Consider the following 26,747-nt stretch of genomic DNA (forward strand, 5'->3'; position numbering starts at 1 on the left):
TGCCATGTAGGCTAAAACCAAAGTAGTGAATATCTTTATTTCTAACCAGACACAACTTGTCTATATTTTTTTTTCCTCAAAGAATGTGGGAACTTACTTTTATTGGATGTAATTCAGTTCCTTTTTTCTATCCCATAAAAAAAATAGCTCATTCAAATCAAACCAGGACTCCTTTCCATTTTTGGCCTGTTGACAGCATCTTTTGTACCCAGCTAAGCAGTCTTTGCAGCATTTGGCACTGCTCCTGCTCTCAGGGCAGGATTTAGAACAGATGCTGACTTCCTTGAGTCAGGATGCTCCCAAGTTCTCTGCTGATTAGTGGGCTGCATAATGAGATGTGACAGCCTAGAGATTCCTGGCCACAAACCATTCCTAATGGGGGAAGCCGCTCTGCTACTCTTGGAAGGCACCCCTTTGCAGAAGTTCCCCATGTTGGAAGTTCCTCTGTTAACCCCATAATTCCTCTAGTGCAGCTGGCCACAGATCTGGGGGCTCAGGAAAGCTGACCCAAGGTTGGTAGCCTGAAGTTGCTAAACACAGGAACTCAGCATCCATTGGTGTTGCCTGGCGAGATGTCTTTGTGAGGACCCACGTTTGCTGCAGTGAACTCAGTGAAATAGATGACAGCAACTGATAGAGCAGAGCTGGGCGGGCAAACAGTGATCATGGTGGAGGGCCCACTGGGTCATGCTCAGACCACACATAGCTGGTGGGTCCAGGGCAAAGGCTCTGCTCTCTCTTGGTACAGAAAGTGTGGCTCTGTTCCAGGAGCACAGATGTGCTTGACCACAGCCACTGTCCACTCCTTGGGTCCCACGGGCTACAAAGCCAGCTAAGGTAGAGAAGAGGGAGGGATCTGCTCTCATTCCCAGAAAGGAGCCTGTTGAACAGAACAGGGGGTCCAGAGCTTCATAGCTTCAGCAATCAAAAGAGGCTCTGGACCTCAAGCCACGTCCAAGTCACCAGATCCAGCCCAGGTGTAGAGGGGTAGCCAGGAGGCTCAGGGGACTGGAACAAAGCCACAGCATTTCATCCCTGCAGGGAGCTCAAGGGCCATCTTAGAGAGCGCAGCCTCCCCTGAAGCCAAACCAAGGGAGTAAGGATTGCCCAAAGGCAAGAGTTACACAACATGTCTCCCCTTAAAGTACAAAGAAGGACTCTTTTTGAAATGTAGCAGGTGCTGCAGAGTCAACTATTTACTTATTTACCTAGAAATTTCAAGGGAAAAAAAAAAAAAGCTTAGTCAGTAGCATCACCCAGATAATTACTCGGCTATAGGTTGAAATGCTCACAATAGTAGCAAGTATTTGCTGCCTCTTGACACCAAATTTCAAAAAGAGATTATTTTCCCAGTACACGTCAGTGTCTCTTCATCTGTCTTTTCTTGGGCACACGTTTCCTCCTCAACCCCAAGCTTTTGCAGGGAGATGACCCCCGGCCTTCCTTGGTCAGGATGCAGTCAGTTACCCGGTGCTCACTTCCCCCCAGGGAGCCCAGTGGAAACCTCCAAACAACCATACTGTGCTGCCTTGTTAGAACAGGCACACTTCTTTTTTCAATCAAAGAGTAATAAAATACTCAATTAGTAATGTGCAGCAGCATTATTTTTATTCATCTATACATTTCTAGTTAAAATTATGCCATTCTTAAAAATCGCAACACAATACACTCAAGCCGTTCATTTCGTATGCAAAGCAGTTGAGAGTCTGCAGTCCCCGTGAGGTGGTAATTTCAAAAGGAAAAGGAATGGTAAGCCAACAAAAGAAAAAAAGTGAAGCCATAAGTAATTTCTTTTAAGAAAATGTATAGGCTACACTAATTTGAAAGAAAAGCGATTTTGAAATATAAAAGGAAATCTAGAAAAACGATGCATTCAGCCCTTTTATTGCATGGTGTTGCCAATAATATTGTATATGTGATTAAAGATTCTTTCCCCAGCCGCTTAAGCCAATAGAAGTTGAACTTGCCAGACTACAGCCTCCTTCCAGCACCCCTGCCTCAGCTACTGGAGGGGGTGGGAAGGCCTCATGGTTATTGGTATTCAAATCCCATCCTATTTAAAGAGGTGACTACAAACGAAGTATTTAAGGGCTGCACGGTCCACCTGCATATTGAAGCCTGGCTGTCTCCAAAATGGTTACATCACAAAGGAAAAGTGTAAGGCGCCTGTGCCCTGTGCTCCAGCTGCAAGAGGAATGGAGGGTCCAGTAGGAACAGATGTTTCCTGCAAGTTGCTATCTCCATCCCACGCATAGTTTATACAATATTCAAATTCCACTTGGCACGTATCCTGAAGCTTTTATTTCCCCCTTTCTCTTTTAACAGTTGTAAGAAAATTGGTCTCTGTCATCTCAAAGCAGTAAAGGCAGTGGTGGTTTTTGACTGTGCCCTGAATCGGAGGGCCAAAGACCTCGGCCCTGGCTTTCTGCAAATGCTTTTTCAACCCTGGTGCCTTGGGAAAACGCGCCTGCCTGTGTGAGCCTGGGATCCAGTGAGCAAGGGAATGCAAACCTCTTCGCTCTGATTAGCTCTGCTTGGGGTCTGCCCCCAAGGCCTTTCCCCTGGACATGACTTTGCAAGGAGCTTCTTTAACTTGAAATTTTCACTGAACTCTCTGGATGACATTAGCCATCATATGGTTTTGATCATGTAAAGCAATATGCAACTTTTCAGGCCAGTAAATGCTGTGTCAGAAACCAAGTTGGGAGGGGCAGATGACCTTGGTACAACTTGCGCTGAGTCTGTCCAGCTCTGGTAGGACGACCACAATGCTTCTGGGTCTGGCCAGGCAACCTGGGGCACCAAACACTAAGGAGATACAGAGACGGGGACCCCAGCAGGGCAGCTCCTTCATGTGTGAGGTGCTGGAGTGCAGCTTCCAAGACAGACGGAGAGTCAAGGGTACACATACACCCTCAAGCTCAAACCGGAAGAAGCACGCGTCTCTTATCCTCACCCAGCGGAGGCATGTATGCTGTGTGTGCTCCAGGCCACACGTATGACTGCGCGTGTGCCTGTGCACAGAATGCACACCAAATTTAATAACCCTGCTCTGGCTCCAAATTAATTCAAATCTTATACTCACATTAAAAATGAACTCTATTTTATGTTGATCATTAACTAAGAATATTTCACACTGGAGATTTGTCATATTAAGGAGAATTGAAACCACTTATGTCAATTAAAGGTACAGCATTATTCTTAATCTCAGCAGAGATTACCAAAATACTCTAAGCATGATTTTACAGAAATGTAAAGTATAAATCAGACAAGGGAATATTGGCCTCCACACACGCCCGCCCCTTGCCCACCTCTGGCTCTCCTCGAAATATGGCTGCCTGCACACTGATGGGGCTGGGGATGGTGAGCAATATTTCAGCAAGAAACTCCTGCCATCCCTGGCACCATAAAAATCAAGGCCAGAGTAAGTGCTGGTGCAGATGGGAGAAAGAAAGTCAGTTTTAGCTTTGGGGGATTAAAGTACACACTGACTGAGAAAGGACACAGCAATGAAGAAAAGAAGAATTTTCTAAAAGGCTTTGCAGAAGTACCACAGAGAGGGCCTCAGGCGGGGCCTCAAGCGAGAAATGCTGGTGCATAAGGCTATTCCCCACCTGCTGATGATGATGTACACTGACACAGGCCAAAAGCATTGCTGTCTGAGAGCTAAAACCTGGCACATAAGGACCAAGCCATTCCCAGCACAGTGCAGGCTCCCAGGGATTATACCAGCTCCTGAGAGATGCAACCCAGGCCTGACACTCATTGAGAGCCACTATTATGTGCTGAGCCAGGGAGACCTAGCCTTTTATTCATCTCGTTTTCAGTCTAAATTCTAATTTCATCTCAGGGGTCACCTCCTCCAAGAAGTCTTCCATGATGCTCCAGGCTGAGTGTGAGCCCCTTCTTGTTGCTTCCCCAGCCTTTATTACTACCTAACTTCACTGCATTCTCTCACCTTCCTTAAACTGTGGACTACATGAAGGCAAGAATGGAGCCTTATTCCAGGGGCCCCATGCAGGTCTTAGAGCAGAGTGGGCAATGACTGTCATGGGATGAAGCAACGGACACCTGCCTGTGGGATCTACCCTGTCCTGAAAATCCCCTCCCTAGGAGTCTGAAGGGAGGGCAGCAATGAGTACTAAGGGGGGAGCACCTTCCCGTAGGCCTGAGTATCAGGGCCCACATGGTGGTGGAGGCTGCCCAAGATGGGAGGCCTTGGCCCCAGTCTCACAAAGACAAGATGCTGTCGGCCCCTCCCTGGGATGAGGAGGTCCCCACGTATCTGTGGCTGGCGGGGACCCCCTGTACCTTCAGCCCCAATTCCATACCAGGGCAGAAAGTGGCCAGTTACTTCTCCAGCGCCCACTCCCCTCCAGGCACCGCCATGAGCAGCTCCAGGTCACTGTCTGCTGGACTCCTGTGCTCTGTCTCTGTGAGAAAAGCAATAAATGAGGACACAAGCTCAGGAGCAGAAACATGTCAGAGCTTGGTAAATGCTGAAAGAAAGTGTAAACGGGTGATTGAAAAAATAATAAATAAATAAAGGGTGATGGACAGTCTCGAACAAACAAACAAACAAACAAAAATGACTGATGTGGATGGAGTGGCAAAGCCAGGGAGAGCAGGTAAGGGGAGACCACGGAGGCCCAGGCTGGCACACACAGCTTAGGCCAGGGCAAGGCCATCCGTCTGTCCTGAGTGAGAACAGAGATCAGTGCAGGCCTCACGGCCTTCCTCCGCAGAGCCCCTGGCTGGGGACTGTCACCTCCCCTGGTTGAGCCAGGGCAGCCAGGCCACAAGACAGCTAGACAGGGCTCGGGAAGGAACCTGCGGGAACTCTCCAGAGTTCTCTCTTCACCCAGCTACTCCATTTGCACGTGTGCACATAAGTCTGTGTGTACCCAGCAAAGTGAGTCAGATATATATATTCATACATATACATATATATATATATTTATATATATTCTATTTCAGATTCTTTTCCATTCTAAACCTAGATATTGAATATATTTCAATATGTATATATTGAATATATATATATATAATATCTTCAATATATATATATAGAAGATATTACAAGACATTGAATATATTTCCCTGTGCTATACAGTAGGACCTTGTTGTTGATCTATTTTACATAAAGTAGTGTGTATCTGTTAATCCCAAACTCCTAATTTATCTCTCACCCCCCTTTTCCCCTTTGGTAACTGTAAATTTGTTTTCTACGTCTGTGAGTTTGTTTCTGATCTGTAAATAAGTTCATTTGTGTCATTTGTTTAGACTCCACATGTAAGTGATATCATAGGATATTTGTCTTTGACTGACTTTACTTAGTATGATAAACTCTAGGTCCATCCATGTTGCTGCAAATGGCATTATTTCATGCTTTTTATGGCTGTGTAGTATTCTATTGTATATCAGATCTTCTTTATCTGTTCATCTATCAGTGGACACTTAGGTTGCTTCCATGTCTTGGCTATTATAAATAGTGCTGCTACGAACATTGGGGTGCATGTATCTTTTCGAATTAGACTTTTCTTCTTTTCCAGATATATGCCCAGGAGTGGGATGGCTGGATCATATGGTAGTTCTATGTTTAGTTTTTTAAAGAACCTCAGTACGGTTCTCCACAGTGGCTGTTCCAATTTACATTCCCACCAAAAGTGTAGGAGGGTCCCCTTTTCTCCACATCCTCACCAGCATTTATTATTTGTAGGCTTTTTGATGACTGTCACCTCATGGGTGTGAGGTGATACCTCACTGTGGTTTTGATTTGCATTTCTCTAATAATTAGTGAAGTTGAGCATCTTTTCATGTGCCTGTTGGCCTCACACTTGAATCTTGACATGCAGAGTTTAACAACCATGCTCCTTCATGGATGGTGAAGTCTAGACGCTGAGCTGGGTGTGGTAAGAGGAGAAGAGGAAAGAGACCCATGTCAATGTCCTGAGCTCCCCTGAGGCCCTGCCTCTAGGCCCTGAGTGCTCTTGGGGCTTCTTCAGGTCCATAGCATCTGCTTCCTCTCCACACACTGGTTGGCCTATGTCAGCCTCTCTTAGCTTTGGGTAAAGATGGACAACTGGCCACCACTCTCAGGCCAAGGCTGCCATATGCACATCCCTGTAAAGGGGGCCCAAGTGCGGATGGGGGATGGCTGTGCATCTGAGCTGCTGTGTGCCTCAGGCTCCATGATACCTATTCACTTACCTGTGTTATTGGCGAGATGCGATAGGGGTGAGTCTGTGTCACTTTATTGGCTTTGTCCACCTTAGACTTTTTAAAATATATTTTTACTGGAAAAATCTCTTTCACCAAGGTGCTGCTGTTAGATTTTACCAAAAAGTATGTATTTCTGATATATAAAATTATGAAATAATCTTCCACAACATATAAAAATCTGCATTTTTAATGCATGATATCAGGCTATTATTTCATCCCAGGGTGTGTGCTTTGGAGCCCACAGATCCAGTAGTAAGTGAGGTTTAGGAACAAACAGGTGATTTGGGTAAGAGGCTTCGCCAGCGTTTGTGGGAAGGCGGTTTCTGTAGAAACCTTTCCTCCCTTTGTCCTCTCCTATCTGCAGGGTATTGACAGCCCTGACAAGACTTTGATTATCTAGTCAGCATGAGCCTGAGACTTGTCACTTGTCAGGTTTGAGCTGACAGCCCCAATGCTGATGAAACAATTGGAAGGAGATGGGCTGTGCGTGAGGAGGGCTGGGGTCAGCCGCCCAAAGTTTTCTCTGCGTGGTGGGGGGCGTCTCAACCCTCGCTAGCAGCTCACAGAAGTCAGCCGAAGGAGCCAGGTGGGGCTCCGGCCAGCTGGACATGGGGACGTGGGGATGTGGGGACTGGGGCTAACAACCCTTCCTTCCCCACCCCCTCCTCCAACGGGGATGGTGGGAGTCAGGCCCCCTCCACTGCTGCTCCGTCCCCTCCCCACATCAGATGAACTGGACTATTTCCACATCCAGACTAAAGCTGATATTAGATTTCCCCTCATTAGGAGGAGAAAATGAGGCAAAGATCTAGCAGCTGGCTGCAGCTGATACAAGGCAGAGGAATGAGGCCGCTGAAGAGCACGGTGTTTATTGGTCCCTAGCAAAGAGCAGTGTTATCAATTATTATTATGCATCAGACATTACACCCCTTATTCGTGTGAGGCATTTTACAGCCATCACCTGTGTGTGATGGCTCACTGTGACGATGCTACACAGGTTCTACTACTGTTGCATTTTGCAGATGAATAAACTGAGGCTCCTCTGGGAGGCTGAGTGCTTGCCAATGACACTTACAAAGGGCATCAGCAATCAAGCCCAGGGTTTCCAAACTCAGCTCTGTGCCCTTCACTGACTCTCAGTACCCTGAGAAGTTAGGCTCATGACATGTATTTGTGGACCACAGTGGCTGACAACTGTTTGCCATGTGTGTATTGAGATGGTGTATACGCACACCTCTTTGATGCAATCTCTGCCACTCTCCGAGGTGCTTCACTTGCTAGCATCAGTCGTCTGTCCCAAGTGCCTTTGAGTTAGTGACTCTGACGGAAGGCAGGACACCAGGAGGTCATGAGCCCAAGCCTAGGTCCAGCAGCACAAGAGCCACTCCCAAGGATTTTGCTCCAAGAAAGAGGGTTTCGCTGAGTGCTGGAGTGGCTGCGAGGCCCCCCATGGGGCAGCTACGTGGATCTGCTATAAAGCAGAGTCTCTGGCTGGTGGAAATAATGTCTGCCTTAGCCGGAAGGAGAGCTGCCGCTCCATCCCTGGCTGCCCCCAGCTCCCAGCCGAGCATCCCCACCTCTCCAACAAGGACCCATCTAAAGGTCCAATGCGACCTCCCCTGTAGGGGCCCTCCTGGCGAAGCCTACCTTACATAACCTGCCATCCCAACTAATCCACGCTTTTAAGGGAGAGGTGCTCTGAGGAGGACACTAGGAGCAGCTCCCGGGCATGAAGAGTCCAAAGACAAGCCCTGCCCTCGGGAACGGCGAACCAGCAGAGAGAGGGGCCTGGAGTCTGGGCTGCCAAGGAGCAGCCATCTGGAACCTGGAAACTGCCGTGACTCTCTGCCCCTACTTCCTGGGTCCGAATCTTGGTTCCTTCATTCAACTGTTTGCTCCTGCAGAGCAATGGCTGGACTTGCCCTGCCTCCTCCACAGCATATCCATTCACAGCTAATGCTATACAAATGGTCGCTGCTACCCGTGGTCCTCTGTGGGATGGGACAAAGGCTCGGCGTGTGTAAAGGAAACACACAAATGACCTGAAGATGGACTGAACTCCTTCTACTCTCACAGAGTGCTGGATTTCCTAAGGTGGGAGGCATACTTCTTGCTTTCAGAAAGGGATGCTAGGGTCTAAAGCCTCTTTGTCCATCTCTGCAATCTGTTCCTCTTTTTCCTAAAATAATGTCTGCTAGGATAAGTTGGTGCATATTCTCATAGGACTTTCTGTAATCATTCACATGTATGTTCTTGGGGAAATTTTTGATGTTTTTTAACATAAATTTGATCAAACCAATACAGGTTTCCATAGCAAACTCTTTTTATTCAACATATATCTTGGAGCCTTATCCATGTGAGAACACATAGCTCTATCTCAGCCTTGCTAATTGCTGCATCGTATTCTTCAGTATGGCTGCATCCAATTTTATTTGGCTGTTCCTATGTTAATGGACATGTAGACTGTTTTCAGTTTTTCACTACTGCAAATACATTGCAGTAAATATTCGTGTACTTACTTTCATATGCCCAAGAAAGTATATGAGATGCCAAAAAGTGGATTTGCTGGGTCACAAAGTTATGTATATTTTCAATTTTAAATCCAGTCCCACATTCTCCTCCAAAAGACCCCAAGCAGCCTCCACACCCACCAGCAGGTGTTGGAGCATCTTTCCACCAAGCCCGATGGGCTGACTTTGGAAATTAAGTTAGAGAATGCCACAGCCAACTCAGGTAAAGATAGCCTCGCTGATGCTGTGTGTGAGCAAAAGGGGGTCCTCTGTGATTGGAGGGATTGTCTCTGGTTAAGGCAAGGCTGAAGTCAAGTGCGTGCAGCTCCATTAAGACATCCAGTCATGGATGAACAACCATCCTACAGGTGGGTGACGTGCCCAAGGCCAGACCTGGAGGAGAGGTCCCTCTTGCCCAGCTCTGCTCAGACACCCAGGGGCTGGCGCACTGTGGAGGGCACTGTGAACACAGGGAGGACTTTGCAAAAGGCGTCCATCCCAGCTAAGACCTGGATGTATCTTTATAAATGGGAAGCCATTCATCCCACAAATGCTTTCAATGTGTACCTCCACAGAGCTGACATCTAGTGGGGAAGACTGACAATATGAAGTTTGCAGTAGGTAGTGATTCCCATAACTCCTTTTCTGTCTGGACTGGTCCAAGTCTGGCTCTTCCACAGTAGATTAAGGACAGTCGTGGAGAAGGGGCTGTGCTACTCCTTGGATGTGGCACCCAGCCACGAAACTGTGGCCAAGGGTTCTGAGTTCAGATCCCACACCAGTATAAAGACAGATTTAAAACCAGGCATGGGCACACAGGCCCTTACTATCAGTGATTCCCAGATGCTGCCACCATGGAGACTACCATTGACCAAAGTCCCTTCTGGACACACCCAGCCACCTTGCCATGAGCGGCTCTGTGCTCAAGAACACTCTCTGTACCCTGAATTCCCAAGTTGCCTGGTACTTTAGGAGGATTGGTAATCAGAATTCCCTTAAGCCAGGCTTATCCCAAGCATCTGACCAGCAGGTGTCCCAAAGATTAACTACGTCTGACTATGCATATCAATGAAGGAAAAAATTAATGCCTCATTAAGATCCAAAGCAATGAAAATCCACAGCACCTAGACATTGAAAATTGGGCCAAAAGACGGCATCCACTTTTCAGCACAGCCGTCCATGTGGCTTGGAATATGCTGACACAACTTTCGCAGTAAGACACGATGCACTTGCTGCACAGAAGTGGTTGTGAGCAAAAGGTGAGCAGTAGTTTGTTGTATGTGTGCTCACACTTACATACGTATACCACATGTATGTATGATATTTTAATTTATAATCTATCTATCTATCTATATACATATATACTTCGTTAAAACAAAAGCCGTAGAAGCAGACATGTTCTTCTTGAGGCGTGAGCAGAGGGCCCGGTAGGGTGCCCTTCACTTCCATTTCCAACCTGGTACCCTCTGAGGCCCCCCCAGAGGCACCCTAGAGCCCCAGAATCAGAGAACAAAGACCATTGGCTCTACATTCTGACTTTTCTAAGTGACCTCTCTAAGGCTGCCCAGCTCATGGCCCCTGTAGCATGAAGAATGGCCTGGAAAGGCTCAAAGGCTATGGCAGAGCCAGGCCTCTTAAAGCCATGCTGCTCCCCAAAGCGATCCTCATTCCCTCGGTCACCTCAACCCTTCAGATCCACCCAACCTTCAGCCCTCAGGAGCATAAGTTTCTCTAGTCTGTGTAGGGCTTACTGCCCACTGACCCAGCTTTCCTCTTCAGTGTAAGAGAGGGAAGAGGTCTTCCGTCTCTTACACAGAAGGACATAGGACAAGACAGCCTGTTCATACCCTAGGACCACACCCAAAATTAAACCCAGAGGTCTCTAGGTTAGGGGTAAAATGATGTAGGTGCAGAAATGTGACTGGTTGCAATATGTTACCTTGTATCCCCAAACCCAAGGTGCTATATATATGAGGTCCCAGATTGGGAACCAGGCATACATTGGTGAGAAAGTGTCCCCAAGAGGACGGTAAGGAAGGCAGGCCACTAACCAATTAGAGAGTGATGGAACCAGGTGGAATTGAGCTGATGTTAGCTGGGAGGATGAGGCATTCCAAGAAGGCTTCCAGGAAGAAGTGTTGTCTAAGCTGACACCTGAAAGATGAGTAGGAATCAGACAGGTGAAAGGATGGGTGGGGGAGAGGAGAGGAGAACGGAGCCAGACAGACGTTCCCCCAGGTTGGGAGTCTGATAACTGCAGTCATCAGTCAAGTCTTGGCCAGACACGTGTGAGGTATGTGCAGTGTGACTGGCACCTCACAGGGACGTGGAAGGCGCAAGCCTGGCCCACAAGGAGAGCCCTTGTGGTGCTAAGGAAAAACTCCCTCTAAAAAAGGTAGAAGAGATAGGACAGATTTCTTGCTGCCTTGAGAATTCTAAAAAGCATGAATGAAGGTTTCTGCCCCACTGTCTCTAACTCAAAACCACAGTCACCACCATCATCGTCCACCCCAGCCTTTGCTCCACTTATCTGGCCCCACTGCTACTACTTCTCAAATATCTCCTCTGCCTCAGGAGCCAAATGAGGTGACAGCTTTCCAGTGAGGAGTCTGCTCGCTCCCTGCCCACCACACTGACTGTGCCTTCTCCTCGCCCAGACCTCTTCCAACGCAACTTAAGGATGGCGAGCAAGCAGATGGAGGACCCAAAAGTGACACCAGAAAGGGGCTGGCACCCCAAGCTCTAGAATTGAGATGCCCTGTTCTCTCGAATTGAGATCCTCCAGATGATGCACAATGATTGTGGAAAGAGCTGGCAAATTAAAGATGGTTGGTATTGATTCCAAAAATACTTTTGCTTTCAGCAAAATACATCTTTAATTACTTTCCTACTAGCTGTCATTTCTCATAAAACAGTCTAGACGTCTCGTGCCAAATCATGCAAAGACTGTTTTCAATGAAATGCCTTTTCTTAATATCAAAGATCATACAGGGTTTTAAAAAAATCTCTTCCTATGTGACGCTTAACAAATGTCTAGCAAACATGTCACGCGTTCAGAATGGACAAACTCCCAGGCTCCGTTTCTAGTAACAGGTGGTGAAGACACTACCTGTGGTTCCCTTGGCCGTCTCCCCATCTCTGTAAGCTCTTCTGTGCCATGGTCTGGGCAAAATATACATATCTATGCAAATAGCATGCATATTATTTTTTTCATTTTCGCCTTTGTTGGTAATTTATTATCCATAGAGTCAAACTCCCTTTTCCCCAAAGCCACTTAATACGGAGATCAAATGAGCACCTGTACACCTAAGGTAGTAGAAAATATATATTACTGAAAGGGTTCTTCTACCTTTACTTACCTGAAGCCAGCTGCAACAGAGCGAGGGAAAGGAAATAATTTGAGCATGTTCCCTCTTATAAGTTTGATTGGAAATGACGAAGACAAGTTGAGAATTGGAGAAAGGAACTGTGGCAAAAATGCAGATTTAGCTTTCAGCGTCAGAATTGATGTCCAAATCTAAAATTGATATAACTGACTGTTAATTAATTCCCTTGATATTTTTATTACCACTTGGGAGCAGCAAATATTCTATGTAGCACTTCTGAATTATTCAGGAGGCCCTCAGATTCCCTGGCAAAGGCATCAAATGATTGATGCCGCTGGAGGATGGAGTTCAACCCAAGGTTCCCTTCCATGAACTGTAAGTCAGTGGGTGGAGACCTGACAGGAGAAGGAGCCTCAACACACAGGGCAGAGGCACCTGGAGTGAGACTGCAGCTCCCTGCCCAGAGCCCCCTTCACAGCACACGGCATTCTGGGGCAGGTCCTGGCCACCGCTCTTTTATTTTTCTGGCCACCACTCTTAAACCTTCAGGCTCCTCTGATGATTACCAAGACTGGCAAGAAATCCCCACCGAATTCTGGGTGCAAAATATATCAAAATCACTATAACTTGAACATTTTAAAAGCTTAGAACCTAAAGCTTTGGAGGTGGGGAGCCGTAAGATAAAGCGGAGTGCTACACAAGCTTGCAGAAGGACTGCCCAAGGCACAGAATCAACAGCCCAGGGTACAGAATCGACATTGCTGAAGTGGGTTTGAAGCTCTCCCAGAAGCTCTCACCCACTAAGGCTCCTCCTGTCCTCTGCGTCACCGCTTGTCTTCCTTAGAAGCGAGTGGGGAATATGCACGCGCTCAGCTTATTCTTCCGCCTTCTCTGCACGTTATTCTCTTCTACTTTTTACCTCCCACTGCCTGGGAGCTCCTAGGGGGTCCTCTGCCTGACTTGTAGAATGAACATCAAGATGCAAAGCCATGATCTGTGCATAATTCTAACTGGTCAATCCACTTCCATGACCGTGTTCTTACTCTTTGCCCAGGGCAGCTGTTCATTCCGTATGCTCAGGAGCAGTAAAGAGATGAGCAACCAGAGAACAGAGCCAACACCCCCACCCTGAAGGGGGCCTCCAAGCGACAGCTTATGGGCTGGTGTGTGCCCACTGAAGAGTCACTTTTTCCCACTTCTCCTGAGCCACGCTCTGTGCTTGGGACTATAGAAAGCACCGGATCTTGACAGACAACGTCTAACTAAGCTGCAGCAAGTCTTCCTGGCTTCTGGTCCTGCCTCGGGGTCCAGGAACCAAAGTTTCCACTCAAACTGACCCCAGTTCCCAGGAAGCCATGAGCCACACCAGGCAAGAACTCCACCAGCACCTGCCCTTTACCTGCCAGTGAGACAAAGACTGTAATTTGTGATGAAGAACCTGGGACAACCACCCCCAATGTTTTGTCATTTAAAACCAAAAGGCACGAATCTCTGCACTATAAAAAATAATACAAAAAAATTAAAATAGGGGGCTTCCCTGGTGGCACAGTGGTTAAGAATCTGCCTACTAATGCAGGGAACACGGATTCGAGCCCTGGTCCTGGAAGATCCCACATGCCGCGGAGCAACTCAGCCCGTGTGCCACAACTACTGAAGCCCGCGCTCTAGAACCCGTGCTCCTCAGCAAGAGAAGCCACCGCAATGAGAAGCCCGCACCCCAAAGAAGAGCAGCCCTCACTCGCCGCAACTAGAGAAAGCCCGTGGGCAACAACTAAGACCCAACACAGCCAAAAATAAATAAATAAAATAGATACAACATTAAAGAAATAAAAAATGTTTAAAAATATTTAAAATATAAAACAAAGAAAGGCCGTGAGGATGTGACTGCAATTAATAGGGCTATGACTCTGAGGGTGCTATCTTCTCTTCAAAGAATTTCCCATTTAGGATTCAGTACAGAGCCCTAGTGTGTGCTCTCAACACCTAAGCAAAATAGGGGTTGTAGAGTCTACCCTGCCTGGAGACTTCTCCAGGCTTCTAGACGGGTGCAGCCCTCAGAAAGGGCTCCTGCCTCTCCTCCTCTCATGGTGTCTGCCAGGCAGTGGTGCCAGAGAAGAAAGGCAGAGGGGAAGACATGTTTTGTTAGAGAAAGAAATCACATTCTCTGATCCCAATTGTTCATTGGAACTTAAAAAATAAGTTTAAGAAGCGGACTCAACAAAATAAATCGAATAAAGTAAAACAAAATTCAGTTCAAGCCAGGGAAGTGCTTGTGAGTTAACGTCATAAACACTCCTTTGACAAGTGGCTTTCCATCAACCAGCAGCTCCATCGATGGCCTCGAGACGGTGGCCTGATTGTCAGCTGGCAGATGAGGGACGATCCGCTTGTCAGGATGCCAGCGTATTGCCCTCAAGTCGTTTGTAATGATAGGTGACAAAGAATGGCGTCTCAGAGTGATCTCTTGTTTTACAAGCTCAGCATCAGGGCAGGCCCTGCATGGGGGAACGCACTCAGCAGGACGCCCCTCTGAGACAGACCACTCTCCTTTGGCCATTTATACACCAGGCCAGTTGGTTCACTGTCATCTGAGTTCCAATAGATACCGTCGTAAAAATGATGAATACTTTTTTCCTTATGACTCACCACACTCCCTACTCTGAGATTTCCGTCTTTTATTGTTGCACTGAAACCATTTCCAATCATTTTTTGCATTTGATCTTGATTGTCTTAAAAAATTAATCAGACACATGTTCACTATGTTTTTTATCCAACTGTCTCCAGAATGTTTTTTGACAATTTAGAAAAATGTTTTGAAAAATAGTAAAGGGAAATATTTAAGTAATTATGATCCTCACATTGTGAGGCCAAGTGAAGTAAACTAATGCAATGGAAGCAAGGTTTACAGATTTGTTTAATTATTTTGAAGTACAATGAAATTACATTACTCTGAGAGGGAGACTTATAACCTTGACCTCTCCATCCATACCTTTTCAGGGCTCTGTGTCTCACCAGAAGGATGATGGTCGGGCTAAGGGGTGGCCTGGGTTGGACTGGACTTGAGCACCCCCCACCCCAAGCCTCGTCAAACAAACATACAAAGTCAAAACCATATGCCTACTATGCAAAAGCATTTTGAAGATGCCTCAGAACCAGGTTGTGGTCCCAAGGACCTCCCAAACAGAAGTCCTGGTGCTGCCTTTGCAAAAGTGGAGCTGTGTTTATAGTTCCCATGTGCCCTTCCAAAGAACCGTGAACTCGGAGCAGGCGGCCCTGCCATGAACTTGTGCCACCATCATCTTTGGCGAGGGGGCATGATGAGGGCACAAAACAAGCGGGCCATGACAAAGACTGTGTTCCACCGGGTTACAGGGCCAGAGGATTGTTTCCTTCAAGGTTGTAGTTTGAGTGTTTACCAAATGGTATGACCTAGCTGGTGTGCTACAATCCAGTTCTGACGCCAACCACCTGGAGTTAGCAGAGACCCTACGGGTTAAAGGCACAGACCCCAACAAGACCCCCCTCACTTCAGACACCAGCCAGAGGTTCAGGGGTCTCCAGATCACTGGTACTTCTGACCAACTGGCCACAAGTTTTGGGGAGTCCCATGACCCCCTCAGGTTTGATAATTCCCTAGAACAACTCAGTAAACTCAAGAAAACACTATACTTATGATTACAATTTTATTATGAACAATACAAACCAGGACCAGCCAAATATAGACACATTGGGTGAGGTCTGGGATTGTCCCCAACATGGAGCTTCTATGCCCTCTCCCTGTGGAATCAGTCACATCACCTTGGTAGCACATCCTGTGTTCACCAACCAGGAAAGCCATGGAGCTTTGGTGTGCAGAGTTTCTACTGAGGTTTCCGTCCATAGGCATGAGTGAATGAGTCATTTGTCAGGTGACAGAACTCAGTTCTCCCTGAAGGTCAGACAGGCTCAAAGACCAGAGTTGGTCTTTCTGGTGACCAGCCCCCATCCTGAGTCATCTCATTAGCATAAACTCAGGAGCTCATGAAGAACAAAGACACTCATTACTTGGGAAATTCCAAGAACTTAGTCTCTCTTCCAGGAACCAGAGACAAAGGCCAATGAAGTTCTTTATTACGCAACAGTATCAGAACCAGGGACAACAACCCCCACCCCACCCCCGCACCAGGGATGCTCCTGTCCCTTGGACATCTAGCCATCCTTGACTCATATCTTCACCCCGCTTCCACGGTCTCTGAAAGTCCAAAACACACCCTATGATTTGTGAGCTTAGCGGGGCTTATGCTCTCAGAGTGCCCTATGGCCCTGGCTCCCTCTGAGTCAAATCTGAGTTTGGAGCATGACTTTATTCATGGCTTCCTCCACTCCACTCACACCAGATATTTTTTGGGTTTAGTCATCTTTGCTGAGGACCTGGGGTCATGGTGCGAGGTCATTTTAAGCAGTATCTCACATTTGCCAACCATCCTGTTCCATTTGCTGCATTTGGTCTGGGGACCACAACACACCATTTCCCTTGTCTCACTCAGAGCAAGCCCTGGGACCAGCTTTGCTTCTCTGCAGGTCCTTGGGGTCCTGCCCTTAAGGTCACAAGACCAACTAGTATTTTCTCTCTAATTAATACAGAGCTCTCCCTTCCAGGAAGTATTCTTGTGACCCCTTTCTACCCCATTTCTCACATGCTTCTCAAGACACAGTCCCGACACCACACTGGATACGTAAAAAAGTTTGTATTGGGCGCCTATCACCAGAGATGGGGACAGGTGTGTAGCAAAAGCAGATATGTTGGGCTTCCCTGGTGGCGCAGTGGTTGAGAGTCCGCCTGCCGATGCAGGGGACACGGGTTTGTGCCCCGGTCCGGGAGGATCCCACATGCCGTGGAGCGGCTGGGCCCATGAGCCATGGCCGCTGAGCCTGTGCGTCCAGAGCCTGTGCTCTGCAACGGGAGAGGCCACAGCAGTGAGAGGCCCGCGTACCGCAAAAAAAAAAAGCAGATATGTTACCCATTCAAATGTTCTGCCACTGCACCTGTGTAAGCTGGGATGTGAGAGATCCTGCCTCAGCCCTGGGTGAACCCCATCCTGAAACAAGACTCCTTGGGATGACTCTTGGAGCAGTTGCTGTGTAGGCTGCAGGCATGCAGCACTGCCAGGAGAGAAGCCCTGGGGATGAAGCGAAGCAGCTAAAGAGGCCATGTTGTAGTTCAGTGCTGGTCCAGGGAGCCTGGCCAGGGCCAAACAGTTCTCCCACGGGCTTTCTCAGTACTTTAATGCCACAGCTCTCTGCAAAGACCTGGAAAACACCGACACATCCTCTCTCTCCCTTCCTGCTTTTCTCCCCCAAGGGGGCCCTCAGCCAGGCACACAGCTCCCCAGGCTCCACAGGGGCCAGGGCAGGGCAGGACCTCCCCTCCCAGGCCCAGGCTACTGTCCCAAAGGGCCTCCGACTTGCTTTCCTGCTCCCAGGGGCCAGCCCAGAGCAGTGTGACCTCCAGACACTCAACCAACTTACGTGGGGAAAAAAACACAGCCTGACACTTTAACAAATGTACTCCAGAGCCCCGAACTTTTAATTTTTTATTACTATTTCTGTCATTTCAACAGGTTTTGAGCTGTGGATCTAGAACAAGTTGCCTTAGCAGAGTTCATTCACTGATAACAGCAGTCCCAACGGCTCCTAATTTAGAGCCCCTGCTCTGCTGCTGGATACAAAGCACCGTGCCAGGCCCTCCCCTCTGCTCTATCATCTACTTCTCGAGATAGAGCTCTAAGATCCAGGGGGACAGGGAGAGTGGGGTAGACCCCATTTAGGATGGAGAAACTGAGCTCAGAGAGGACCAGAACTTTTCCACAGGCCACAGCCAGCCAATGGGAAGGCCTGCTCCAAACCCCTGGGGATTTCCATTTGACCTCCTTGACCAGCTCCATGGACTGGGAAAACCAGCAGTAAGGCTTCTGGTGGACCCACCGTCAGCCAGGCAGTGGCGGCACCCTGTACAGGTTCTAAGGAAGCTGATTTTCTTCAGCAGAGGAGCAGCTCAGGCTGGTGCCACCCCGGAAAGAACAAGTTCATCCAGGACAGCTCCTCATCTCCTGGGCCATCCAGACTGAGTTTCGCCCAGAAACACCTTGTGCACAGCAGGACCTGGGTCAGCCAGTGTGAGGTGGAACCAGGGTCTGTATTTCCCAGCAGCCAGTGTTACTGAATTGGGTCATAACTGGCTCTGGGGAAGAGGGAAGCTTTCACATCTTTCTTTCTGAGGTCTTGATTAGATGGGAGAGAAGCAGTTAGCTCCCTACAGATCCCCATGGGAACCAGGGATGGGGGACCCCAAGACAGAAGCCAACGCCCCACAGAAGCAAATCCATGAACTGTCCTCTAGTGGATCCCAGAGGGTAGGCAGTGTGGTCAGTGAGGGGCGGAGGCCTCCATGGCCATTCCGACCCTCTTCCCAGGTCCCCAGGTGTACACTTAGCCTGGGGGTGCTTCTCGGGGAGTTCCTGCACCTCACAAAGGGGATCAAGGGTCTAGAGAAGAGCATTTGTCCCACCTCAGCCCCACGGGATTTCCCTATATGGCTATAAGGGTAACACAAGCACAAATGATCTCAGTCACTGAGGAGCCCACAGTCTAGTAGAGAAGACAGGCTCCCACCCCCAACCCACCCCCACACACATACATTAAATAAACTAGCTTCAAATGGTGATATGTGCTCTGAAGGAGATAACCAGTGTCGCCAGGTTGAGGGGAAGAGGATATGAAATTAGTCTGTAAAAACAGGCAGGAGCCAGGCCATGGAGAATTTTGTAGGATGCAGTGAGAAGCTCAGATGTTCCTTGATGGGTAGCAGGAAGCTGCTAATGGATTTTAACTAGGGGGGTTGGCATGAGTCAATTGATGCTTTCAGAAGAGTGCTCTGGCTGCTGTGCCAGAAATGACTGGCAGCTGCGGGGATAGGGTGAAAGCCTGTTGGAATCATGAGGCGAAGTGCCCTGGGGCCTAGAGTAGGGTGGCTGCAGCAAAGGGGGGGCAAGGAGAGAGGTTCAAGACGTATTTTGAAGGTAGAAGAGGAAGACTCACTGACATCTTGGATGTGGGCACAAGGGAAAGTAAGGGCTTGAGTTCTAGTTTAATCCAATCAGTGGTTGGGTGATGGTGATGTCTACTGAGCTGGAAAGACTGTATGAAGAGTGTTAGTTTGTATCCCAGACTTTACAGCTTAAAGCAACACAGAGTTACCATCTCACAGTTTCTATAGGTTAGTAATCTGGCACTGAGCTGGGTTCTTGGCACGGGGTCTCACAGAGTTTTAATCAAGGTGAAACTGAGCCGTAGTTCTCGTCTGGAGCTCAGGGTTCTCTTGCAAGCTCACTGGTTCAGCTTTTTGTGGTTGTTGGACTAAAGTCTCAGTCTAGTTGCTGCTCACAGCCAGAGATCACTCTTAGCTTCTAAAGGCTGAGCTCTGCCCTCAGGTCTTTGGCTGGTGGCCCCGTCCACCTCCAAGCCAGCAACAGAGAACCTGCTTGAAGTGGAATCCCTCCGGACTCCTCTTCTGCCACCAACTGGAGAAATCTCTCTGCTTTTAAAGGGCTCATGTGATTAAGTTAGTCCCACCTGAAAAAGCTCCCTTTCATTGGTGCCATATTACCATAACCTAATCATGGAAATGAAATCCATTACACTCACAATACCAGGGACGACACTGGCAGGGTGGGAAATCTTGGGCAGTATCTTAGAATTCTGCCTATCACATGGGTTGTTTGGGGCTGGGTTAAGAATTCAAGTTTGGATATAGTCACTTTGATATGATTGTGGAGCAGTGAACAGTCAAGACGTGAAAAGTCAAGTTTGGGTTGCATGAGTGAGGTCTGGGCTGAAGACATACATTTGGTAGCAATTATTATGTTAAGACTATGAGACTGGGTAGGATTGCCTGAGAATGTATGTGGGCAGAAAAAGAAGATGCCCAGGGACTGAGCCCTTAAGACCCAACACTTGAAGTTGGGGGTGCGGTTGGGGGACGGAGTCAACAGGGCTAAAAAGGAGCTGCAGTGAGATGGGATGAAAATCAGAAAAGTGTGGGGGCACAGAAGCTGAGGGGAGAGAGAGAGAGACTGTGTGTGTGTGTTAACATGGAGAAGACAACTTCATCTAAAGCTGCTGCGCCTTCTAGTAAGATAACAAATTAAAAACATCCATTGCCTTTGGCTACTTCATAGAGGTCACTGGTAACCTTACAGAATAAATTTTGACCGTGTTGGGGAATGGAAACTAGATTAGAGTAGGTTGGAGGGTGAAGGCTTTTATAGATGTGTAGGAATGTTCCAAGAGGGAGGAAAACATCAGCAATGCAAGGTGGGAGAGGGGTTAACTGATGAGGTGGTGACCTTGAGAAAGTGAGAAGGGGTGGGGTCAAGGGCACATGGAAGGGGATTGACATTTGATGGGAAGAAGGACACTTCCTCCAAAGGGAAAGGAGTCACATTAGACAACACGGATGCTGAGACGGGTCCTTCGCCATTTGGTAGTAGGAAGAAAAATGTGATCCATATGATGTCTTTGCTTCTCCCAGCCGGGTGTGAGAGACACCTTCATGGGCTGCGCAGCGCAGGTGGGAGGGGAGGGGTGTGTGCGTGAAGTAGAGCTGTGGGCAACAGGAAGCGGGGCTTCCCAGGAGCAGGTATGCTGGGGCAGAGCCCAAGACTCCCTTGAGGAAGCCTTCCTGACCTTGACCAGAGGGGCTGGATGGTGCAGGGAGACCTCCTTCAGCTCCCAGCCCTACGCTCCATGGCAGAGCCTACGGCACACCATAGTAAGCGCAGATGTCCTTCTCATCTCCTCACATGACTGGGACCTTCTGCAACATAAAACTGTGCATTTTTCATCCTGGTCAGAGCACCAGGTCTGGCCACAGGAGTTGCTCAGTCAAGGTTTTCCGACCTGAATTGAGGAGGACACAAGGGGAGAGCAAACACTGACAACTGTGGATGGGTCTGGAGATTGCTGATAACAAACATGGCTCCATCATGGCTTTGCTTTGGCCAGGACACTAGATGCTGGTTTCTTCAAAGGGAACCTAGTTCTGTTATAGGGAGGCTGGGCTGTAAGCCTAATTTTTAGATCCCTGCCTTCTGTGCTTAGATCCAGTTTTGTACTTAACCCAAATGAGCAAAAACACCTGGGGAGGAATATCTAAAATATGAGCTTGTTATTAAGAGTAAATAAACACACACAAACCCCTACCAAACGGCTGTCTCTCCAAGTCAGTGGGAAGCAGGATGCGATGGGAAGGAGCACCAGCTGAGCCTGCTCCGTGGAGCTGGGCCATGGAATTCTGTCAACTCCCAGTGCTGGGGAGCCATCTGTGGGCCCTGCCGCCTGATGGCCATTCATGCAGCCCCCAGCCTGGTTTCCTTAGCACAGCCTCCTCCAGAGTCCCCGCAGGCCCCAGTAGAGCTGCCCCACGCAGGTCTAAATGAAGGGGTACATTTAGCTTGGTCAGAGGAGAGGGAGGGAGTAGGAGGCTTAGGGAGATGCCTGGATGAGACACAGAGAAAGACAGCAAAGAACTAAGCAATAGGAGAGAGCTCAGAGTGGGCAGCAGAGGACCCGGGTTCTCCTCCTGGCTCTGCCTTTTCTGTGCGCCATGAGCAAGTCATCAGGTCACCTCCTCCCTCTAAACTTCACTTACTCAACCATAGAGTCAGGGGTAAGACAAGACGAAGGTTAAGGCTGCTCCTGGCTCCAGCAGCTTACCACTCTGAGGAGAGGAAGGCAGTCGAACGAGAGAGAGAATAAAGAGGGCAATTCTTGCAGTGATTGCCCTGCCTTGCAATGTGGGATAAAGGCAGGTGGTCACTTACCTGGACCCCATGGGGAGGAACCAGTCAGAGCAATTCAAGTATCAAGTCAGAGGAGCCCATTTCTGACGGGCTTAAACAATATTTGTATCATGTATGAGGAGAAGTCCAGAAACAGTGAGAATCCTGGAGTTGGATGATTTAGTAACTCAGCATCATCACCACCCCAGGGTCTCTTCATCTCACCAATCGGTTGTCTCTGTGCAAACAGTTTTTGATTCAAGATGGCTGCCCCCAAAGTAGCAAAATGGCACCTCGAAATAATAAGGTCTAGAGGAAGAAAAGGTTTGCCTTCTTCTTACATCTCCTTTTAAGAGTGGGGAAACCTCATTTAGAAGCCCTTTACCCCCACTCCACTCCTGGCAGAGACTCGCTTACACCATATCCGCCAGAAGGGAGTCTTACTTCCATTTCTAAGACAACCAATGACTGGTGAACTGAGGTTATTAGCATGATTGGCTTAGATAAATCAGATCAAGGGGGATGAATGTTGGAAGTTAACCATCCAGACCACTACAGAAGAGAACCATGTTTGTAGCAAAGTATTTTTGGAACAAAGAAGGCATGATTTGATGAGATCCGCCTGAGTGTCAGAAGCCCATGGGCGAGACAATGCCCTGCAGTCTGTGCTGCCCTCAGAAGTCTTCTTCCACTGTGGACTTTCCACGTGACCCTGAGAAACTTCCATCCTCCTTCTAGACCTCAGTTTCTCCTCTAACACCAAGGACAAGGACAAGCGTATCTCTAAGTCTGATAATAGCCAATATGAAGTAAGTCTGTGACTGAAATACTGATCCTTTTCATTCACACTCCTCAGAATAGCCAGAAAGAGAAAGACACTTTTCATGTGTTGGGTGGCTCAGTGGACAGTCTCCCTGCCTTTAAAGACTTCGGGAAGAAGAGCAAAGGTGATAAAAGAAACACTTCCGGGCTTCCCTGGTGGCGCAGTGGTTGAGAGTCCGCCTGCCGATGCAGGGGACACGGGTTTGTGCCCCGGTCCAGGAAGATCCCACATGCCGCGGAGCGGCTGGGCCCATGAGCCATGGCCGCTGAGCCTGCGCATCCAGAGCCTGTGCTCCACGACGGGAGAGGCCACAACAGTGAGAGGCCCGCGTACCGCAAAAAAAAAAAAAAAAAAAAAAAACAACAACAAGAAACACTTCCCCTCATCCTTCTTTACTAGAGCTTCTTTCCTCACACACAGGAATGATGGAGAAGTCCAGACCTGTGTGAAAGGGGTCAGAGGGCTTGGAGCAATCTAGGTTCTTGGCTCTAACAGATAGATGAGCAAGGGAGAGTTATTTCAGTAAAAAAGAGAATTATTGGGTCATATAACCACAGGATATGAAAGTCAAGGGACCATGGTTCCCCCAAAGGAAATACAGCATTCTGTTACCTAAAGAAAGAGAATATGTGTGGGATGGGAAGAAAACAATCCACAAACATCCAAATAATAGGACTCCAGTTGCTCCAAAACTTACCCCCAGGAAGCGGTGTGTTTAGGCATAATTTTGCCCTGACCTCCCAACCTTTCACCTAGAGACAAGGAAAGTACCCTTGATCCTGGCTTTTAGCACGAGGGACAAGTGTGCCGAGGCTACCTGGACAATAATGTGAGCCGCTTCTGTGGCCAGCCCCAACTGTCAAGGACTGAAGCCAAGGCTGACAGCCTGCCTGCTTTCTGAAATTCTCCCATGAGAATTCTCTCCAATGGGAGATTTAGACCTAGCCATAGCTGAAAGTCACCCCCCAGTGTGGAGAAGTGACGGAGAAAGCGCCAAAGACCATGTGCAACAGGAAGTTCATTTATGGGGCTTTGCCTGCCCCACCCCAACATGGCCCCCAGTACATAAGGCCAAGCTGCCTCTGCCCAAGGGCGCCCCCCACACCTCCAGCAGGAACGAGACATAAGCTCGTCAAGTGAGGGGGTGGCTGGCATGGAGGCTCCCCCGAGGGGCTGGACTCCTTCCTCAGACTCCAGACCAAGCCTTGCTTTGGCTGCAGCTGGACTCCCGGGGCCAGGACACAGTCTGGCAAAGTGGCAATGCGCGTGGGGGCTGGATGTGGATGGGAAGGACACAGAACGCTTTGTAAGCACATCTGGGCCGCTCTGCAAGGAGAAGCTGCTGACAGACTGTTTGCCAATAAAGAAAGTCATGCAGCCTAATGACAGTCAGATGGCTCTGCAGCCCGTCTTCATCTTGGCTGGGCTTTGCAGGATGGACCTAGGCGGATCCAGGCAGCTCTTCTCCTGGGGGACCCAGTGCAGTGGAGTCTTGTGGCTCCTTCCATCAGCCAAGAGCCAAGAAGGCTCTGTCCCTTTCCTGAGTCAGGAGTCTGCGCTTTAGCCCAAGTCATTTGGAAGTACCACCTCCAAAGCTCTGGCCCATAGGGAGCCCCCTCCAATTGGCTTCTATTGATCTATCCTTTGATTAGGACATTGATAAACAGGGCCTGAGTCTCTGATGCCCAGAGCCTGCCAGCTCCTTCTCTCACGGTGTCTTCTTCCCAAGGTGACTCCTAGAAATTGATATGTCTTCTCAGCAAAAACATACTTGAAGCTCCCTGGAGGTGGGGCCTCCATCTTGTATTTTCTCCCCTGCGTGGTGGCGGGACTGGGCACAGAAGAGGTATCCAATGTCTGGGTTCATCTACAGCTCCAGCGATCTGAGAGTGGGCATGGAACCCCATAGCACAAAGAGGAGAGAAAAGCCAGGAAGCAGGCCGCCGAATAACTGGGTCAGCTCCAAATCTGGACTGGAGGGAAAGGGACGGGAAGCTGCTCAAAACTCATGACTCTCAAACTTTAACTACAGAAAGCTTTTAGAGTCGAAATCTTACCTGAAGGCTCAGGGAAGGGGCTGCCTGGATGGGACAAGGGGCCTGGGATATTAGTCAGTTCACTCTCTCCCTCGGCATCTCCATTCTTTCTCCCATGGAATGCCCAGAAAAACCACTGGGGATTCCTAAAACTTCTCTGGGCACAGTTTCAAAATCTCTCCATTAGCCCCTGTGCCAGCCTCCTGGTAGACCTGCCTTGCAGCAATGCCAGATGAGCAGATGCCTCTCCTAGCCTTCTCTGAAATTAGGAAAGAGGGAAGCCTCCTCTATGGTAGAGACATCCCTGGGCCTCAGTTCAGAAACCTTGGGTTCCAGTTCTAGCCCAGGCACCTCCTAGCTGAGTAACCTTGGACTTAACATCTCTGAACTTCAAGTCCTTTATTTTAAAGCTGGGGTGACGCTGCCCGTCTTGTGATGAAGTAGCTCTTGCTGAAATTCCCAGGGTAGGCCTGGCACTGGAAAGGCACTGCTTTTGTGAATCCGATTGTGCTATTGCCACACTATATCTTTGCAGAAGTAGGAGGACAGAGGGCCCTCACTGGATCAAACCTCGATCTAAGAGGCCGTCATAGAGTCTCATGGGCCCATGGAGCCGGGATGGGGGAGAGCAGCATTGGGGTATTGTTCCCTGGACACATTTGTGAGGCTGCTGCAAGACATCCTGTACATTCTATTATTAGGAAAGGAACCCAGCCCAGGACACAATCATCACAAACCTCAAACTGCTGTTTACAAATGGAGGGAGTTTGGTGAGACCTAAAATGCTCTTCCCCAAATGCATTCTCCCCCGCCCCCTTGGTTTTTAAACCCATGTGGATTCCAAGGGAAATCGAATCCATATGTTTCTGGTTCATTTACACTGAACTCATCAAAATGTAATTTTGCAACATCTAGTTGACGTCCAGGATGTCTTTAGAAGCCTCATTTTTATGCCTTTTTATAAGCCCCTCTCCCTTGGAGACAGGAAGTTATGCCTTGCCAAGAGTGGGTGGAATTCCAGCCAAGCAGGAGTTCTACTAAGAAGACCCAAGAGGCTGAAAGGGCCTCTTATCTCAGTTTCGGGGACCTTTACCCATGTCTCCATTCTCAGGGTAGGAGCTACAAGAAGTACCCAAAAGGAGGTGCCCCAGGACAGAGTGGAGTCCAGACTACCTCCACTTCAGCTCTGCATCTTCTCACCTCCCTGATGGTCAAAGAGATTAAAAAAAAAAAAAGAAAGAAAAAGAAAGCCAACTTGTTCCACTTTGTTGGTGGGGATGCTGAGGCCCAAGGTGGTGAAGTGACTTGTCCAAGTCAACGGCATCACTGGGATTAACAAGCAAGATTTTTTAAAAAGTCTTTCCAGGCTGAGGAGTGAGGACATGCCTTGGACATCCAAGGGATAAAATGGAGAGAAGTAGATCTGGCCTCTGACCTGGTTCATTCCTAGACCTGACAGGATGCCGCGGTGTTACATTATCAGTGCACTCCCGGTTTCCGAGTAGGTTAATGGTCCATTTAAAAGTAAAATTTTGACCAGCTAATAAGGCTTCTGTCACAGGCTGCAGTTTACACATAAATTCGAATGCAAGGAAGGAGAGGGATGCCTCGGGGTCACGTGGTGGAAGCGGATAAGTGGGGCATTTGGATTCGAGTCCTGAGTCCAGCAGGCAGTGGCATCCTCAAATACCTGCTCTAATTAATTAGAGCATCTTCTCTGGCTCCCTTCTCAACAATTACACAGGCAGAGAAAAATAGCATGTCTTCCAAGGGTTTGCAGAGGTCCTGCCTATTTTGCATTGGTCATCTGGAGGGTAGTGACTGCCAGCTAGCCGCCCTCAGAGCCAGGCCTGAATGCAAGATGCGGGTTGGAAAGCGGCCTGATACAGAAAGAGGAGGCCTCTCAACCCCTTTTAGCAGACGTTTGGAGGAAGACGGGGGCACTCAGACTAGGCAGACTTGGAAGGATGCAGCCTAACCCAGTTTTGGTCATCTCTACCCCAAACCCTGGT

This window comes from Mesoplodon densirostris, chromosome 19, assembly GCF_025265405.1.
Source record: "Mesoplodon densirostris isolate mMesDen1 chromosome 19, mMesDen1 primary haplotype, whole genome shotgun sequence".
Classification (NCBI taxonomy): domain Eukaryota; kingdom Metazoa; phylum Chordata; class Mammalia; order Artiodactyla; family Ziphiidae; genus Mesoplodon; species Mesoplodon densirostris.